This window comes from Myiozetetes cayanensis, unplaced genomic scaffold (assembly GCF_022539395.1).
Source record: "Myiozetetes cayanensis isolate MyiCay16 unplaced genomic scaffold, myiCay2020 scf4, whole genome shotgun sequence".
NCBI classification, from domain to species: domain Eukaryota; kingdom Metazoa; phylum Chordata; class Aves; order Passeriformes; family Tyrannidae; genus Myiozetetes; species Myiozetetes cayanensis.
This window is the reverse complement of record NW_026087631.1, coordinates 57,153,765-57,175,246: the sequence shown is the minus strand read 5'-3', so window position 1 is coordinate 57,175,246 and position 21,482 is coordinate 57,153,765. Positions and strand designations below refer to the sequence as shown.

General features: G+C 36.4%; 1 protein-coding gene across 43 annotated transcripts in view; it reads left to right on the top strand.

Moving 5' to 3' along the window:
* Positions 1-21,482, top strand: part of PTPRD (protein tyrosine phosphatase receptor type D) — a 1,147,190-nt gene that overhangs the window by 245,066 nt on the left and 880,642 nt on the right. For all 43 annotated transcript variants that reach the window (XM_050328659.1, XM_050328661.1, XM_050328660.1 and 40 more), the window contains exon 3: positions 11,512-11,584. The gene's annotated coding sequence lies outside the window, so the exon portion shown is untranslated. The remainder of the gene's footprint in view (positions 1-11,511; positions 11,585-21,482) is intronic.

Genomic DNA, 21,482 nt, shown 5'->3' with positions numbered 1-21,482 from the left:
GAATTGCTTACATAGACTATTCTTTACCAGTTTTAATTTTCAAGACAACGAAGCACAATTGGTATCACTAAGTCATATGAAAGGAGCCAAGACGAGGCATCTACGTCTTATGTCACAATTAGTTTGCCGTGTTGACAATTCAGATAAAAGAAAGTGGATCTAATTGTAGTTAAATCTCCATTTGGGTGATAGGCTGCACTGCTTAAGCTAACTTTACAGCTACAAGAACCTGAAACTGCTGTGGAATTTACTTAGCATCTTTAAGAGTTTCCATGCAGTGAATTGTCGTTCCTAGTAATTCTGCTTACTTGACACATTTGGGGTGTAAGTGGTATTGGACGGGGTATACACAGTCTCCCTAAAGAAGACTCTTGCTCAGACATTCTTCTCTATTCACAGAAGATCAGAATGTCTTTTCATTCAAGGGATACTGTCAAATAAACATTAAAAAATATGTCAATGTGATGGTATTTTTGAGTCCAAACTATCACAGTCAATTAACTCAAGTGTATGCTGCAACTTCCTATAAATAATAAATTGTTTTTATTTTAAATATGCCTTAAAAAAAAAAAAAAGTCTTACAATCACTCTTTTCTTCTTCTGCTGAAAAAAACCCAGTGCAACCACCAAAATAGCAATTGTCTGGGGCACTATCCTACAGTTTCATAATCCCTCTTCCATGGAACTCTGTGTTTAAATATACCTTAATACATGAGTAAGCCATTCTAGTATTCAAATGTATCTAATTACAATTAAATTATTATTATACATAAGAAACATGATCAAAAATACATATATAATCAAAGGATTATATATATATAATGGTTCCACTACCATCAATTTCTTTGTTATTTGATATTTAAAGAACTTGTAAGTAAAGCTGAAGCTGGCTAATGACACAGAAGTCTAAGAGAATCCTAAGTCGTTCTGCATTTCTTTAGTGGCAAATATGACAGGTATTTTGCTTGCTTTTAGAAAATGCAACTATAATCCAGATTTCAATAAAACACTTAAAACTACAAAGCATTTTATTTTCTGCAGAGTTTTGTTGTTTTGGGGGTTTTTTGTTTACCCCAAAAGGATATTGGATTTTTTAACCATAGTTGATTAAAGGACTTATTCAGAAAACATGAATTTGTATAAAAGTACGATGAAAGATGTTTAAACTGTCTGCTCACAATTTCTTAGTTATGTTGTGTGTAGAATGGATGTACTAGTGGAAAGGTACAGTGGTAACCATAGAGTAATCTCTTCTAACTTTGTAACATGAACATTTCATTGTTAATTTCCTTTGTTTGATATTTTTATTTTTAATTTTTATAAAGAAAACTGTGCTTTTCTTGCCACATGCATTCAGATAGTTTTGGAATATTCCTGGCCCCTTTCATTTTAATGTACATTTGATACCACCTGTGGTTTAAGATCACCTGTATCAATTGCCTGTTATATGTTATATTCAGAAAGGGTTAGAAAGACAGGATACAGTTGTGAAGTTATGTGAGGTAAAAGGATTAGGTAAAATAACAGTTTGTTGTTTTTTGGTTTTTTTTTGGTAAGCCCGTCCTTGGGAACTTTGATTTCACTTAGCTAATACTGGACCACACAATCATTTCAAAGGACTCAAAGTGGGGATCTCAATTTTCAAACACTCATCAAGAGTTTTTGCAGTGGGGAATTCCATTCATATATTTGTATTTTTGAAAAATGCGCTGTATAACAGTAATACACTTAATAGGTATATAGATATATAGATTTTTTTTCCCTACAAAACATAACTCTGAATATGTACAAATTTCACATTTTTCATAATGTGCCAGATGTTTTATTTAGACAATAGCTTTTGACTTACAGAGCAAGTAGAATCACAGTTCAAAAGGGAAAATTTACTTCAGTCCTGCTCTAGGATACATTTCATAACTCATTTTTGGTGTATGACCAGAAAAAAAAAGGGAAAATTTCTTTTTTTTTTTTTTTTTTTTTTTTTTTTTTTGTGGTTCCTCTCCCTCTCCATTTACTTTTATCTTTTTGTAGCTTCATTTTACCAATGTGTGGTTTGTAGCATTTGGGTGATATATCTGTTGACCCATTTCTAGCAGATTTTCCATATTATTTTATAGGTATTATGAACAATTTCTGCATCATTTTAATAAATACCAAATGTTATTGAGTGCTGTTTGCATTCAACAGATATATAAAGAAAACAATATGAGAGCAGAATCAAAAAAAAAAAAAGCCATAGACAATAAAGATGGCCATAGAAATGAAATATTTTTAAATAGAAAAACAAATAAGTAGGGCAGTAACAGAAAGCAATTTATACATGCACTTCATTTACTAAATTCTTAATTATACTAAGAAGATGGGCTTCATAAGAGAATAAATTTTTGCTATATTCAAGTACAGAGTATTTTCCCTACCACAGCTATCTCCAAGACACAACAAATTAGTTCACATAAAATAGTTGTTTTTGCTTTTCTATGCCTAGTAGTCTGAGAAAATGTGTGTCAACAGTTTTGTCCATAAAAAGTTTACTGACTAGACAGTATATTAATGTAGAGGCTTTGTGAAAAAATAAACTTCATATGGGAATTAATTCTATTGTGCTTTGCTAATCGAATAATTAAGAGACAAGTTGATAATAATTCTCCCCCATCACTATGTGATACCTTTCCAAATACCATAAATACCTGAAACAAAAAGATTCAGGTAAATTTTTTACTGAAGAAGCAAGACCACAATCAAAGTTTTAACATCTTGGAAAATTCAACTTTTTCAGAGGGTCCAGCAAGCAAAATTTTTGGCAAGGAAGAAATACTTATTCCGCATAACAAAGAAAGAACAACACTTTTAATTTCAGTTTGTTCCATTTCGGAGTGGCAAAGTCACAGAAGCCAGGGCTGGCTTATATGGAATTAAGTGAAGCACAGGGGCAAGAGGAAGAGAGCAAAGGATCAGCCTAGAGGCTCCTAGTGATGGCGACCAGGAGGAAAAATAAGCCTAATAACCAGCTCAGCTGCAGCTGTGGGCACAGCCCTCAGCTAGGCCCTGCTGCAGCTGGCTTTAGGGGAATCACAGGGGAAAACATGGGCACAGCTGTGGGGCAAGGCCCCATGGTGTCTGACGGTGCCTTCCAGCACTGCTGTGAATCCTGGCCCCACGGCACCCAGCAGACCAAGCTGCACGGCAGCCTCTGGCACAGCTGTGGAGCCTTAGGACCAAGCTCCACCTGTGGCTTGAGGTTTAAGAAGGTGCTGTGGGAGTGATAACACCCCTGGAAGGACAATCTGGGAGCTGGAGACATGGCAGATTGGGCAGAGCTGTGCCTGTGTAATGCAGTCCCCTGGCATGGGAAAGAGCTAGGGGGACAGTGGGGAGGCCAGGTTGTCCTGCAGGAGTGCTGTGAGGGACTGGGCAATGGGGGTAGGTGGAGGGACCCCACACAAGAAATGAGTGAGGTGAACTGGTTTAGAAATTTTTCTTTGCTCAAGAAACCTGCTGTGGCTAAAGAAACATACTTTGAAAGAAGGCATGAGAAAACCACCTCTCAGCTTTCCCTTAGAGCTGCTTCCTTGCTAGACCAAACAGGCAACTCTTTTAACTGAGAAGGTGCAGAATTATTCCTTTCTTACAACTGGGGGAAGGGAAACAGAGGAGGGAAAGGGATTGGCTCAGAAAACAGCTCTACACATGTCTAAATGTCCTTTGGTATGCATGGCCTTTGGTATGACGTCTTGTGGTGTGTGGTTTTTTGCCACTCAGTTGAAGTTTTGCAGCTGTGAGTGTCCCCAAAATAAACTTCCTTTCTTGCTTAAAAGTCCGTGGCTGAGCCTTCTGATTACCTGCATGAACTTTGGAGCTTGCAGACAGAATGAGTGTGAGCTGGGGCACTCAGAGGTGGGGAGGGCCTTGGCTGGGCCTCAACGGACCCAGGCAGAGAAAGGGTCCTGCATCTGGCCAGGCTTTAAGGGATGCCCAAATCTTTGATGTCCTGCGTCAGCCCTGGCAGTTGCTCTTGCCTCAGCCTGTGGTAAGTCTGCCAGGAACTTCTGTCTCATGAAGAACAAATGCTAGCATTTATAGTGATGTTTTTGACAGTTGTTTTCATAGAGGCTGTCAGTATTATCTTCCCTACTAATTTCTTTTCCCTATGATTTAGGTGCTCTTTTTATGGCTTGGGTTTGTTGCAGTACTGGAATAGAAATTGTCAAGTGCAAGATGGAACTCCACTGCTATTCTAATAGGTGCAAAATGGTTAAACACATTTTCCTTTTATCTGTCTGCAGGGTCCTGTTTACTAGAGCTTAAATCTCTACCAAATAGCACCCTAACACCCCGCTATTTTGCTGCCTGTGCTACTACATTCCCACTGGGACAATACCACGTTTCTTGATAATATTCTTTGTTGCACTACCTCTTAATAACAATGCTGCTGAGAATGACTTTACAGGAGGGGAAACACTGATTTACGTCGCTGTAAAGTCATTCTTGGAAGGTTTCCTGCTTGTGCCATATGTTAAGAAGGAGATTGTGTTTCAGTCTGTTGGTGAAAATGAGGTTAGGCAAGTGAGAGGTCTTAGCTTCATCATCTGCTACTGGCTTTCTGGAATTAATGCATACATGACCTTTAATAGCCTGGACTGATAATGAATTAGAGATTAGGAAAATATTCAGAAAACTTTTAAGAAAAAATACCCTTCATTCCCATAAAAGACAGCAGATATAAAATCCTTAATCAACTTATTTCCATATCCTTCTTGCACATCTACGTTATTATATACTTACCCATTATCTCTAGAAGTGGGGAATATGTTTGTTTTGACCAAAAATACTTTTCCCCTGGTTTAACAAGTCTTTTTGCAAACATTTGTATTTTTGTTCTCTGATTGAGCTAAATTAAGCCTAAGATTTACTGTTTGTTGAAATTCCTAATTTTTATATAATTGCTCACACTTACGTGTTTTAATTTGCGGGATGGATATTTTCCCTCCTTGTATGTTGCTGTTGGAGCCAAAGACACACCTCTGGATGTTGTTTCAATAGAAGTAAATGGTTAAATAAGGAATATTTTACTCTAAACTTTATTTGAGAAATACACATTTTTCACAGTCTTTATGTTGCATCTTTGAAGTTCATAATATTTCTAAAGATGTCAGTAAACAGTGTGTACTCACACATCTTGAGAATGATTATCAGATGTTGATGGCATTTATTGTATCAGAAAGGAAAATTTGCTCTTAATAAGAAAGTAACTTTTGACAGTATAATCACTTTGTCAAATAAATTTTCTAAATAAAACTCATATTTTCCAAATCTATGGGGAAAGATAAATCACTGTGAAAGGAGAAGTATAGTTATATACCTAAGTTTTATGCAGTCTTTCATCCCTTTAAACAATTATTTGTGAAATGATAGAAGTGTTGAGCTTTCTCTCTGAAATTAATTCCAGGTTGTTGTGATCTGATTTGGCCTTTGCCTCTCTGGGCAGTCTTTGCTTGCGTTCTTCACCAAAAATGTCGTGGGTTTATTCTGGACCAATTTTCTCTCACCCCCCACACAATCACTATAAGTTGAGAGAAGGTTTATGCAGACAAGAGAGATCTGACTGGGGAGAATAATATTAGAATTTATTACTAGTAAGATAAAAACTAAAGAACTATATATATAACAATTCTAACTAGGCAAAAGTGCTATGTATTTACAGAAGTATCCTTCCCCCCTTGTATCAGTTCAGGAGGAGAAGCAGATACAAGGGATAATGGTTTTTGAGTCCACCCTGTTTTATGTGGGGTCCCTCCTCACAAGAGACAGTCTTTGATGGACTTCTCTAGCGTGAGCCTACCTTTGGGCAACAGTTCTTCCATTCTCTGCTGTCCCTTAGGGTCACAAATTCTGCTGCACTAGCATGGATCCCTCACTGAGATCACAATTCCTACCCAGGCCGACCTGCTCCAGTGTAGGTCTCTCTCTCCATGGGCCACAGGTCTCCAGCAAGACTCTGTTTCATCTTAGGCCTCCCACAGACTACCACATCTTCTTCATGCACTCCTCTGCTTTGGCGTGGGCTCCTTCATGAGCTGCAGAGGGGAGTCTCCACTCCCCAGCAATCTTCTACAGATGGCAGGGGTTTTTAGTTTTTAGTCTCTTCCCTGCTGAAGGGAGAGAAAGAGAGACAGGGGGGAAAAGGAGACCCCCCACTTCGAACTTCTCTTTTCTCTCCTCTGGCTGCCAGATTTGACCTTGGAGGCTGTGCTATCTCTCTCTACCTGGAATTCCTCCTGCAGCACATCTTGTCCAGGCAATCTTTCTTTAGAGTTCTTCCTCCACTCCGCTACAGGAGAGAAGGGGGCCTGACCCCCCTCACCGGGGCCAGACTTGGCCCAGGGTGGGAGGTGCACGCCGGGGCCCAACAGGGCTGACTGCTATGCTGGCTCTTCCATTTTCCTTCTGCCCCACCAGCTTCTGTTCCATTTTCTTAAATATGTAATTGACAGAGGTGTTACTAAAACTATTGATTGGTTTTGGTCCTGAAATCCACCTGGAAAAAACTATTTTCAACCCTGGGGGGCTGGATTGGCAAACCCATGACACAGGTACCTCCAGTCTGTAGAAGATTCAACTTCCAGCTCCCCTACCTTGCTTATAATGAAACCAATATTCTATTTTTTCAGTGCTTTCATTTTTAGAGGTTTTCTACATACTTTTTATAATCTAAATCTGATGATAGCTGCTGTAACAGACAGTGTTATGTTGATGCAAGTGTCCCGCATCTAAATGAAGTTACTCAGATCTAGACTATCCCAGCATGACAGTTGTTGCTACAAAATTGACTGTAAGTCAGAGTTACTTAATTCCTTCTCACTACTTTTTGTTTTGAGTATAGGAGTTCTTTCTTTTTTAGAGCACAGAAGTCATTTCTTGTTCATGAATCCATATAGGACCTCATCTTCTACCCTGTGCCATATACATGTATAAAACCACACTGTTTCCCTTGAAAAAAGTAGGCTTGACTATGATCTCTTTTATCCCGATAGTCTTTTCAGTTGCTAAAGAGACCTCAACTGTCCCTGCCTGTGACTTCCAAATACCTGAGAGAGGCTTCTCTTGAAAAAAAAAAAAAAAAAAGAAAATCAACTACAGTCTAGTTATCATAAAAAGTCCCAAATCATGTGCTTCTGTCCCTTTCCCTGTGTGACATAACATTTAAAAAGGTAAATTTGCAGAAAACAGGACTGTTGTTTCTTAAGTATTATTGCTAAGCTCTTTAGACTGATGGACTCTGTCAGGGTAGTAAGAGTGGATAGGGCACAAAAACACAACAGGAGGGCATATTCTCTTTTCTGAGGTATTTGTTAGTCTTGCCTACTTAAGGCATAAAGTACAACGAATGTTCATTTCCATCATTTCAATACAAGAGTGAATATGAAGAAGACTAAAGTACAATCAGAAGAGAATTAGTCTTAATTAGGTCAAATTTAAATGAGTTACGTTCATTCACATAGATTCACATGCTTTCACAGTATTCTTTGATGAATTTATTTCCATGGCATGTCAGTGATATAGCAGAAGACTGTCATCTCCACTTACCAGTGACAAACCTGAGAGAGGCCTGGCCATGGTCACATGGCATCTAACAGAACTGTCTTTCTCCTAAGTTTATTGACATCCACTCAGCACAGACCTTGTCCTTTCTCTCCAGAGCTTTTAACATTGTGTGACACAGAAACAAGATTTGGAGGCTGTGACATCTGCTTTCATATATTTTATACTTAGAGGTAAGAAATAAATGTTCTGGAGACACAGATTTTTGAGGAAAGGTAATATTTTTTTAAAAAAATTAACAGTCGTTTTAGAAGTTATTTTATTTTGAAGCAGACAAGCCTATTGATGCTTTGGGGATGTTAACAATATCATTCCCTTGATATTTGCGGCAATGTAGTGTACCATTTTCTTCAGGTAGTAGGGATTTCTCTGTGTCTGCAAGTTTAGGAAACCTAATAGAGGATTTTCCTAGAGCTACCTTAGGATATTCAGATATGCTGTTGATCTTGTCAACTTTCAAGGTTTTGTCATCTGTGATTTAGATTCAGAGAAATGCTGATATACTGATATCCTTGATGATACTGAGATGAAAAGTGAATGAGCCCTAACAGCAAAATTATTAAAAGAAATTGAGAAAGAATAGAAAAGAGCCATGGAATGTAGGTAGAAAAGAAACAGTGCAGGGGAGGTGGAGGTAAAAGGCATACATGCCCCCAAATATAGGAAAAAGTTAGCCTCACTAAATTCACGTCCCACTTACAGGACTTTGCAATGGTTCTTACTCTTTCTTTTAAATGTACACAGAATGTGTTTATTGCTCTTTAACAAATTGCCAATATATTAGTCTATTTAAACTGGACTGTTCTTGTGCTTAGCAAATTAAAATATTAAGAATATGTTTTAGGCATTATTTTTACTTTTTGTGGTTAGAATTACTGGTTTGTTTTGTTTGTTGGGTTTTTTGTGTTGTTTTTGTTTTGTTTGGTTTGGTTTTTTGGGTTTTTTTGAAAGAATAGTTTAAGAAAACCAGAAGTATTAACAGAAAGGGAATTGAACACAAAAATAATCTTTCAATGAGGACCTGGACAAGTTCATAATTTTCAAGTGATAAAAGCTCATGTAATTAGAGTTAGAAAAATTCAGTATAAGCAGCTAAAACACATAGCTTAGACTAATAAAGGGGACTGATACAAGAGTGGAAGGATCTTGTATTTGCATATGTGTTTATGAAAGGAGCCTGGGTCATGTGCCAGTTTTCAGAATGTATTTTAGGAGTTCATATTGCTTAATCAGCATTCCTACAATATGATGATTTGTGTGGTCTGGTTACACCAGGTGCTGCAAAGCATCCTGGGAGTTGTAGTTCTAAGTACTCTGTTACACATGCTCTGTTGAATGCTTGTATGGGATTGGCTTAAGAAGTTACCTGTGTGACGTGGCAGCATTTGAAACTGCTATATAAGCTGGGACTCCTTGAATAAACTCTCTCTTGCTACACACCACGTTGGTGTCGCTATGGTCCCTATGGGACTTATTATTTATTATATTAATAACTGCTACAATGATTAATTAAGCAACTTAAGTTAAAAAAAATTAATTGATGCTTTTATATACATAAAGGAAACGCTAACTGGTGCATAGTGTCAGCCTAAAAAATCTCTGCCATAAGCACAGTAGTGTTAAATGTAACAAAATGTGTATTCAAGGTAGTCATTTGAACCCTGTCATTCAACCTTTAGCACCAACAACATTATTATTTGTATATTTGTATTCAATCTGCTTCCAGTGTGACTGTGGAAAATAAGGCAGATATTGAAATGTTTCTGACTTCAAAATAACTGACTCAGTCCATTGTCATATACAACCATGCTGCACCCCATTTGAAGGCACTGCGAGATCATATTAAATAAATGCTCCAAGTATGCTCCCATTGCGTTTTATATTACTTAACATTACTTTTAACAGAAGTTCTTTACCTGCCTTTTCTCAACAACTACCTTTGTGTTGCATGTGCAGTGCATTAAAAAAAATAAATCACGGAAACTGTTGTTGTGTTATGACAAAATAGACTGGTTTTCCTTGAAGTCTAGGTGAAACATTCTTGGCCACTATTAATTATTTTTTGCTATTTAATTTTATTTTTCCTAAATCATTTAGGAATATTGTGAACTCTGAATGTCACCAATGAGATACACAAAAAGGTGGCTATCAATCCCAGTCTGCCCAGGTGGGCTGAAGTGGGATGAAATGCAAACCCTTAAGTACCATGAATAAAATATCACAGTATCGCAGAATGGTTGAGGTTGGATTTAGGCCAGCCTCCCTGCTGAATCGGATCTATTAAGAGCAGGTTGCCCAAGACCCTGTCCAGATGGCTTTTCAGTATTTCCAAGATGAATATTCCACAACCATTTCTGTGCAATCTGCTTCAGCATTCAGTTATCCTCACAGTAAGAAAGATGTTTTCTGATATTCATACAGACCTTTCTGTGTTTCCTTGTTCCCATTGCTTCTTGTCCTGTCACTGGACACCATCTTCTTTGCATCTTCCCTTGAATTGCTTATATATGTCTATGAGTTTCCTCTTGAGCCTTCTCCAGATTGAACAGTATGACCCTTCTCAGCCTTTACTCCTAGGAAAGATCATAGAATCATAGAGTTATAGAATGGTTAGTGTTGTAAGGGACCTGAAAGATCATCTAGTTCCTTTCCACTGGACCAGGTTGTACAGAGTCCATCCAGCCTGGCCTTGAAAATCTTCAGGTACTTGGAGTTCACAACCTCTCTGGCCAACCTGTTCCTTCCTAATATCTAATGTAAACCTACACTTCTTCATCTTAAGGTCATTCCTTCTTGTCCTATCATTACATGCCTTTGTCAAAAGTCCCTCTCCAGCCTTCTTGTAAGCCCCCTTTGGATACTGGGAGGTGCTATGTTCTCCCAGAAGCCTTCTCTTCTCTGTGCTGAGCAACTCCCTCAAGTTGACTTCATAGGAGAGGTGCTCCAGCCCTGTGGTCAACTTAGTGGCTCTCCTCTAGACTTGTTCCAACAGCTCCACATCTTTCTTGTGTTGGAGCCCCCAAACCTGGATTCAGTACTCAGATGAGGGAGTCTCATGAGAGAAAAGCAGAGAGGGGGAATCACCTCCCTCAACCACGCTCTTTTTGATGCAGACCAAGTTGTGGTTGGCTTTCTAAACTATGAGTGCACATTACTGGATCATATTTTTCTTCTCATCAACTAACACCTCCAAATCTTTCTTCTCTCAATCTGCCAGCTTGTACTTGTGCTTTGGATTTGCCCAACACAGGTGCAGGACCTTGCATTTGGCCTAGTTGAGCACTGTGAGGTTTGCATAGGCCCACGTCTTAAGCCTGATTTCTAGTGAGAAGGAGTTAAATGAGTAAGCTGAACAGACATCCCTATGGTAGAGATTGATTCTACTTAATGGTATGTGAAGAGATAATTTCACTATTGACAAGGTTATAGTTCTGTTTCCAGAAACCTCAGATAATTTACCAAATACCATACTGCTTGTGCAAGTACTTCAGGGTTTGGTGCTATGTCTGGTGTACTTAAAGAGCTAATAGCATACTTTCAGTTATGAAACAAAAATTTTGCTCTAAAATAGTGTATTGAAAAAGAGTTTGTCTAGCACAATCACATAGCAAGAAAGTGTTTATAATTAAGACAATGTGTTTGAAACACAATTTATTTCATAAGCTCTTCAATCAAATACAGATAATTTCATTACAAATAACTAAATAATTTAATATATGACAATTTATGATTTATACTCATTTACATCAGAATTACTCTAGAAATTCCTGTTTGTTTTGCTACCTTTCAATAATAACAGTTGCAGAAGTTATTTATCACCAGTGTATTAACTTATCTATTTCTTGAACCCTCCAGAATTTATTGGTGTTGAGGTAGAAAGGCAAATAAAACATGTCTAATTTTCTGTTTCAGGGAAATCTCGAAGAGTCTTACACTTTTAATCCTCCAGTCACTGACTGCACTGTGAGGACATTGTGGTGAGGTGGTAAGTTGTTGTAGATCTTTTACTTTGATTAGCTAAATTGTCATTTCCAACTTAACTGCTATAAAAATATTCTCCTGTGTCTATCTAACAAAACTTGTATTCCAGGATCTCTTGGCAAATTCTTAAAACTGTAAATCTATGATTGATTTCATACGTAGGAAGTCTGAATCACAGAGGCATCAGATTTGTTCTGTATTTATGCATCAACTTTATATCCTATGAATAGAGCACTTGATTCATTCATGCTCAATGTCTGTTTTCCAGAAATCCTAGATTCCTATATATCTGGAAGTCTGAGTGATTATTGTAGTTAGTTCAATACAGCATGAGTCACTCAGGAATGTTTGATATTGTCATCTTTTCAAATTTCAGAAATCTATTTGTCAACTACTTGTCAGACTTCTTCCACAATATTCCCTCCCTCCTCCCAAACCAGTATGAAAAAACTCTAAAGGCTTTTCTTTTTCTGACTAAAAGGAATGCTGATAGACTTAAGAGGTCACTGAGACCTGTCAAAGTTCCTTTGATAAGCAACTTTTATGAAGCTCTAATAAATTACATCATAACTTCTGTTAATATTAGCAGCACTGTGGTAACTCTTATATAACACTCTTTAGCTAGGAATTTGCATCTGAAGTAAGATTATTTTTTATTTTAACTTTTATTTGCTGAGCAGAGACAACAGAAACGATGGTTACATATTTCTAAGTGTTTGAACAGTTCTGAATAATGAAGGGCTGAAGACTGTAATCACATTTCAGACTTACGGCTCTCAGCCTTAATATAACATGCTTGTTCTTTCTTTTTTCCTTTGTTATAAAGTGAAAGTTTGTGCTACTGTTGGAGCTTGAGTGCCAAGAAACACAAATCTTCATCTTTCACTGAAACACCATAAGGCTTTTGCTAAGCTAGATACCATTTTGTGATATTTTTTCATATTTCTATCCATCCATTGAAAAAAAGTAAAAGAATAGCATTAAAACTCCAATTGTACATCCTTGTTATATGAAAAGGATTCATGTTCCAGAATTTCATGAGTTCAAGACAATCTTTCAGAATACTAGATGCTGAGAATAATAAAGTTGTATAATATTTCATATTCTATGGACATAGATATGTATAGATATGTCATTACATTATGTACATCAGTTGCAGAGTTAGGACCACTGATACAGCATAGATTCTTAATTCTCTTAATTCTCTTTTATTATTGATAAATGGAGAATTTACAGAGCAGGAAAGGTGATTTCTGACATTCATATATGAAGAGCACACAATCCAGAATCTGTTGTATTTTCAACCGGGCAGGTATTTGTTCTGATTAGTCTTCTGAGTGATTTTTTTTTTTATGATATCATCGAAGTATAGCGTCACCTACTACACTGTAGTCTAAAATAAGTGATGTCACACAAGCCGTGTCTGTTTATTTGAGTGAATACTAAGAAAAAAATTCCATTTTGATACAAAGTTTCCTTTGAAGGACTTTTTTCCTTGCCTTTTAAAATAGTAACAGATTAAAATGTGATCTAAATCCTGTCATTTGGTCATCCTTATATTTTGTTTTCTTAGATAAACTATAAATTACTTTTATTACAAGTAATAAAATTGTCCCCTTGTGCTGGTTTTTCCTACTATAAAATTACAAGTAGATTAGATGCAGTAATGTATTTTATCCAAATTAATAAACATGTTCGCAGAACAAATTCATATTCTGGAAGTAAAATCTAATAAATTCCCCTCCCATTTATTTCTACAGTCTCTTGAAGTAGTGTCTTTTTAAATAAATGTGAAATTAGTATTAATATTTATATTTCACTGTTAAAGAAGGGTTGATTCTCTGTGACTAGATTCCCACTTCTTTAAGACTGCAAATCTTGAATAAATATAATTTCCTAGGCTGAAATCCTGTCACCCATCAAATATAAGAAATTTCTTTGAAGGCATTAATAACAATGAAAAACCAATTGGAAGTTAAAAATGAAAAAAAAAAAGTCTAACTAATGGCAAAGTTTGAATTGTTTAATATTTTTATCAGTTTCAGAATTATATATTTGTATCATGGATACATGGATACACAATTTTTCAACTTCCATTAATTTTAAGTTCAGTTTTTATAGGAAAAAAAAAAAAAAAGAAACCCAAATTGGGGTAACTTTATCTCTTACAGAAATTAATTTAGTGAAATTTCATAATAATAGAAAAGCCTACTCAAACTTGAATAGAGGTTGCTATGTATTGATTTCTTTTAACCAGAAATTTAGTGCTTTATTTTCCTCTGCTTGGTGAATACAGTTACAACCCTGAAAATGTCAACATAAAGTTCTCCTTAAGGGTGAAATTTTGGTAGTGTAGAAATATAAAGCACGTCTCTCAGACTTCACTGTGTCTCAGATTCCATATTTAAACTTGGATGAACAGGGATAGGTCTATGGCACTTTCAATGATAATTAAGATACATGCAAGATGAGACAATACATCTTCATTATTTAGAATTAATTTGTTGTGATTAATGAAAAAATGGAAACTCTAGATATAGGCATATAAGGTGCAGTCCATTGCTTTTTGTGATCACAGAGTTAAAGGAGGCAATTATTAAAGCTTTTATGATGAACTTCATATTACTAATAAGAATGCATGAGTATCAAAATGCTTAACACTGACTGTCAGTTCAATAGCTTGGCAAGCTAGAATTAGAATATTAAAGCTTTAACCTCTAGGCCATATTACTAAAGCCAGTTTAGATTGGTTGAGTTTGAACATTCTTTTAGCTTGACACTCTTTTGGCTGCCTGAAATGTGGTGGTGGAATGAGTTCAAATACTGGGGATAAAGAACCACATTACAAAAAAATTGCACGTTGTGACAACAGTTCACATCTTGCAATCATAACAGAAAGGTCAAAGACCAGATGTCTCTGTGGAGTCAACTGCACCTCAATTCAATAAGCAGGTCTCACGGCTCAAAAATGATGAGGAGCACTGGAGAAAAAGTGAACACTCCCACACCCATGCAGTATTGAAGCTGTGGTTAAAAAATTCTGGTTCATTAAGCTACTTACCATTAGCACATAATTCACTTTACAGGTTAACCAAGCTTGAAATTATATTAAATAATTTTTATATCTATATACAATTATATGAAAATTGTATCTTTTTTGGATAAAATTTATATTATTTCCAAAAATATTCCTATTGAAAGTGAGAATAATATAAGTCAAGCATTCATTTCTGCTGAACGAATAGTGATTAAGAAAACCCTAATGGAACTGCAAAAATCTTCATACAGTACAGAAACATTTTCTATGAATGCTTCAAGTAATTTAATTCTTCTGAAGTGTTATCATTGTGTGGATAGAAACAGGAATAAACAAAATCTTCTTTCACTAGTTATGCATTTTGAAAATGCATCTATTGAAATTATTGGATTTTTTTTCTTCATAATCTATTACAGATGATTTTCAGTAAAATAAAAGGAAAGTAATTTTTAATCTGTATTTTTCTTTCCAAATAAATATTAGTATTGCTCCTAGCAAATAGCAGTGTAAGGAAATACCTAGTATAGTTCAGTATTTCTCAGTAGCTGTGTGCTGACCTGAGTAGATAAGCCACAAAGAGCAATCTGTAGAGTTACAAAACAGAGGTTATAATAGCATAATATAAAAAAAGGAAAATTTCGTGTTTTTTCACCAATATATGTTTACCTTTCACAACAAGGTAATTATGAATTCATGCAGCACAAGTTCTGTGGGCTAATTTTAGCATATTAGCGGTATTTACTCTCTTATTGTAAGACAGTTTATTGACAGCCAGAGCTTTTAAAAGACCATTTTTAGTGTGACCTGTTGTTATACATGTATGTCAGTCTTCTCTTATAAGTATCATTTGTGTATCTTATAATTGTGTGAAAAAAAATAATTAATATATTCACCAATTCCCTAAATAATAGGATTATTTAAAGAAAAATATTGATTGTTTCACAAAGGCCATTTTAAGACCTTGTACAATTATTGCCTTGTAAGGGGTCTGTATACCTAAGGATTAATTAATTATTTATAAAGAACACATTTTTATCTGAATTGTAATGCCTTGCGTGGAAGTGACCAAAAATTTGCAGCAGAAATGCTTATTCTCCATCAGTATATTCTTGGTAGAGAACAGCATACTTTCGAAACATTAAAAAAAAAAAAATGAAATCAGAACTTGCTAAAATCCTTTTTCCTGGTAAATTTGATAGCTTTTTTGTGGTTGTTCTGGTTTTAGTTTTCAAATCTATATTATATTAATATTATTCTATCAGAATTATTATATAAAAAGTATTTTTTCTGAGAATAGCAGTGATTACATGTAACTAGGTGTGCTATTAACATCCTTCTAAATCAAGTTGATTTTTATGTATTTTCATGTAGTTAACTGATAATCACAGAATAACAGAATGGATCAGACTGGAAGGGACCCCAGTGGACCATCTCATCCAACCTCTCTGTTCAAGCAGAGTCATCCTACAGCACATCACACTCAGTTGCATCCAAGCAGTTCTTGAATAGCTCCAGTGATGGAGACTCCATACCTTCCCTGGGCAATTTGTTCCACTGCACATTCGGCCACACAGTAAAGAAATTCTTCCTCATATTCAGATGGAACTTCCTATGCCTCAGTTTCTGCCCATTGCCTCTTGTCCTAATGCTTGGCATAACTGAGAAGAGCCTGGATCCAGACTCTTGACATCCTCCCTTCAGATACTTATATGCAATGATGAGGTCCCCTCTCAGTTGTCTTTTCTTGAGGCTCAACAGGTCAAATTCCCTCAGCCTTTCCTTATAATAGAGACGCTTCAGTCCCCTGATCATCTTTGTAGCCCTTCACTGGATCTGCCCCAGAAGCTTCATGTCTCTCTTATACTGAGGAGCCCAGAACTGGACACAGCACTCCAGATGTGACCTCATCAGGGCTTAGCAGACTCCAACTAGATTCTGTGCCACTGATTACAACCCTCTGGGATCTCCCACTCAGCCAGTTCTCAATCCATCTCACTGTCCACTCATCAAACACACTTCTTGAGTTTGCCTATGAGGATGTTGTGAGACACCATGTCAAAAGCCTTGCTGAAGTTGAAGTAGACAGCATCCACTGCTCTCTCGTCATTCCACCAAGTGGTTGTTTTATCATAGAAGGCAATCAGGTTGGTCAAACATGACTTACCTTTGGTGAATCCATGCTGACTACTCCTGATCACCTTCTTGTTTTCCATATAGATAGAGATGGACTCCAGAATGAGGTGTTCCATTACGTTTCCAGGGATTGAGGTGAGGCTGACTGATGGTCCCCTGGGTCCTTCTTCTTGCCCTTTTTGAAGACCAGCATGACCTTTACTGTATTTCAGTCCTCAGGTACCACTCCTGACCTCCATGACCTTTCAAAGTTGATCTTGAGCAGCCTGGCTAGGACAGCAGCCAGCTCTGTCAGCACTTGTGGATGCAGGGCCCATGAACTTGTGGATGTCGCTTTTGCCTGACTCTAACCCAATCTTCCTTGACCAAGGGAAAGTCTTTCTTCCAACATTTACTGACCCTGAACTCCCGGGTCAGAGATCCCTGGGAAACAGTCTTATCAGCAAAGACCAATGCAAATAAGGCATTCAATAACTCTGTGTTCTCTATGAGTTATTATCAGTGTACCCTCTCCCTTTACTAATGAGCACACATTATTCTTTTTTTGCTTTTATCATTGACGTAGTTCAAAAAGCCCTTTTTGTTACCCTCGATGTCCTCGGCCAGATTTAATTCTAGATGGGTCTAGGCCTTTCTGTCTCATTTCTACTTACTCTGACCACCTCTCTATATTCATTCCAAGTGGCCTGACTCCGCTTCCATCTGCCATATATTTCCTGCTCATGCTTGACTAGTGACAGGACTTTTTTATTCATTCACAGAGGTTTCTTGCTCCCTTGACCCAATTTCTTTACCACTGGAATGCATCATTATTGAGCCTGGAGGAAGTGATCCTTGAATATCGACCAACTCTTCTGGACCCCTCTTCCCTGCAGGGAATCCCTTAGGATTCTACCAAGAAGATCTCTAACGTGGCTGAAGTTAGCTTTCCTGAAGTCCGTAGCTGTAATCTTGCTCACTGGCCTGCTACCTCTTCATTTAATACTGAACTCTACAATCTTATGGTTGTTACAAGACAAGGCTGCCTCCAACTTCACATCACCATCAAAGCCTTCCTTGTTTGTCAGTGTGAGGTTGAGCAGCACACCATTCCTTGTGGAATTCTCCACTACTTATGACAGCAAGTTATCATCAATGCTTTCCAGGAAACTCCTGGAAATGTATTTTATAATATATTTCTTTTATACAGATTAGTACAGTTTGCCTTGGTAAAAGTAGGCTGTATCTCTAAAATTAAGACTAATTAATTACAATGTGATTTAGGGTGATGATAAACTCTCTCAAATAGACAAGGACTGAAGATCTCTTGTACTTTATGCAAGTTATGCGATAGATTATAAGAATTCTGAAGACAAGGCCTCCAGAGTATTTTTTTTTTCATTTGTCTTTCCTATTTTGAATTCAAATGCACTTTTATTATTTCTCAAAAGCTCAGTGTTGGGGTTCTGATTCCTCGAAGAATTACAGATGTTGAGAATTAGTGAACAAGATTGTGCAGTTACTTTCTGCAATAAGAGTAAGAGATTCTTTTCAGAAAAAATTATTTGAGGAGTGGGGAATTTTTGTCACTCAAGGAAGCTTTACCACCTGGGAAATGTCTTCCCATGGACAGTTTGGTCTTTTTATTTCTCTTGCCTCACAGAGAGGTTAACCCCAGGAAAAGATAAAATTCTTACAGACAACCTTGGAGGCCTCATGAGGTGAGGCCAGGTAAGCCATTAAAAAGATCCGTAGAGGAAAAAGCTGCCCAGTGTAGGTAGAGCCATCATTGTAGTGTTCTTGCCTTTAGGAAATAAATTTTTTTAAATCCTTCTGCTGCCTGGTATTTGGGGTACCTGCATGCAATTTTCCCTCACACTTTCACTCATGTTCCTTTTTTATTATTTCCTCTCAGATTGTGGGAGACAATTGGCTTTCTTTGGGAGAAATAAAAGAATGTTTCTAAATAATCATTTAGACTATGTTCTACGTGTGTGCTTGAACTTTAGAGGCATAATAGAAAAGCAGGATAACTATGTTCAGTGTTATTGCAGTTGTTAGATTTTGTTTTAGAGATTTAAGTATTATAATACTGTAACATACAATTTTGAAATGTTGTAATGCAGAACACTGTGTATCCTTCTCTGTTTAAGTTAGAGACTCTATAATGAAATAATCAACTTTTATGTTTTATAAACCACTCCAGACACACAAAGACTACCACATATTTTCTTTATTCTTTCAGTAAATATAAATAGCAATGTTGAGTGACCCAGTAGTTGATAGAACACATATTAAAAGGATACCACAGTTTTGAACTTTTTCAGAAGGCTTGTATGAAAAAGCAATAGTCAATATTTTAACAATTGACTTAACATTCAAGATTCCAAAAAGGCAAAAACTCCTTACTTTTCTTTATCTGCTTGTTTTGTGTTTCCAGCATCCTTTGTTGTTATAAATAACAGTATTTAGTTTCTCTCGTTGGGCTGATTCATGATTGCAGTTCCAATTTCCTATAGCAATATTGATGACAGCTTGGAAGTATAAAAACACCTTTTCCCCTGCTTAAAACTGGGCAGATAACTGCTGCAGGGCTTCTAAATTACATATCTGAATCCTCTGAGGATACCATACTGACACTGTACTAGAAATCGTAAGTAGTGGATTTTTCTGGGCTTACCAGTTTTGGGGTGAAGAATAATATCAAATACTTGGTAAAAGTAATTTATTCTAAGTGTTTTCACACACTTTCATCTTTACTGTCTCTCTATAAGGTGAACGGAAATACATTTCTCATAAGGAACATGCTATCATCTAGAAAGAAGGGATTTGCAGAAGTGTCACTGTGACGTATGACATGACTTGTGTCATGGGATTCACAGCTAGAGTATAAAACAAGGCCCTAATAGGTTAACTTTATATCATCACAACACTTGGCTTCCTGAATAGGTTTCTAAAACCTTATTTTCATCATACAACTATTATTGGTTCTATTATTGGATAAAGGCTTTGATAAAAACGCTTGTCAGACCAGTACTTGCCTGAAATCCAAAGTACACAATCGTCCACTGCAGAGAATATAGATTCAAAAGTCTGGTATTCCTAATACTAATACAATTACTAATAGAAGTAACATTTTCTCTCTGACCTACTGGGTCAGAATATGAAACAGAACAGAGCCAACAAGACCTAACTGATTTTTTTCGTGAGAGTTTTTTTCTCTGATCAGTCTGCAGTTAGGCAAGTGCTATGTAAGCAAAAGGTCTCTGGTGGCCTATGTGACTATACTAATAGCTAGACAAATTGTTATTCTTGAAAAGAATAGTACTTCCCTGAGACTGGGATTTTTATTTGTTGTTGGGTTTTTTTTTTGTTTGGTTGGTTTTTTTAAAATATATTTATTTCTTCCTTGTGTATGAACAAAAGTACTTATCTGTTTTATTTTTTTTTAAATTTTGGTACTTATGTAGAAAGTCAAAATAATTTTTTTTTTTTTTTTGGGAAATAGAGTGTCTGCATCCTAGCAGTGGTTAAAAGTGATTTTTATACTATGTGGGACATCAGTAAATAAGAATATCTTGTGTAAATCAGTTTGTAGCCTAGTGAGTGCCTTAGTCAAAGTAAAGATGAAAAATTTTCAAGCCTTTAATTGACAATTTTGATGATACAGCTCTTTAGAATATTGATAAAATAATCATGATGTTAGATACTTGAATTCTGCATAAGATGCACTATGAATGACAAAACTTTATATTGACTAGGTTTGAGACAGCATGATGTTAATATAATCAGAAGCAGAGAGAAGAGAATATGTCAGTGCTAGTTTACATTATTGAAGTAATATAAAAACAAGGTACTATGTCTGAACAATGAGATACACTGCACAGAATCTGTAATAAGTAAATTCTGTATGAATTTTACAATGACAAATAAAATATATTTACTATTATCCTATTTTCTGTAACCATTATTGATGATCTAAACCACTGTTTTTAGCAAGAAAAAAAAATAAAATCACCAACACCACTCAATCAAAAAACTTACAAAAGTTTAAACTTTAAGTTGTATAAGGGATATGAAATTTTGTGCATTCAGCTCCATACAGTTCAAATTAGAGCCTCTAAAAAGTCATATAAAAAGCTACACTAAAGCACCATAAAGAAATCTGGCTCTTGTTATGTACTTGTACCTTTGCTTTCCAGAAAGTGCTTTTTATGAAAGCCTAGTAGGACAAATCACTGTTAACAGAAGTTATGGGTTAAAAGATGAACAGATTGCAAAAAAGACTTCCTTTTGAGGAAGGATGATCTTTCGGTTGGGGGAACAATGGAGTTTGGATGAATGAATTACTAGTGCAAAAAAAAAATGTGATCTTGTGGTGGGTTGACTCTAAATGCCCACTGACGCTGCTATCACTGCTCTTCCAATATGGACTGGGGAAGACAAAATATAAAGAAAAGCTCATGGGTCAAGATAAGGACAGGGAGAGATCACTCACCAGTTGCCACCATCAGCAAAACAAAGTCAATGTAGTTTACTTCACTGCTTATCAAATGAGAGATCAGAGTAGGATAATGAGAAAACAATAACTTAAATGTATCTTACCTTTCTTGCTGGACTTAACTTTGCTCCTGGATTCACTACCTCCTCCCCAGTGGCACAGAGGGATCAGGAATGAGGGTTGGGGTTAGTTTATCACATACCTCTGCTACGTCCTTCCCCTCACACTCTTTCCCTGCCCCAGCATGAGGTC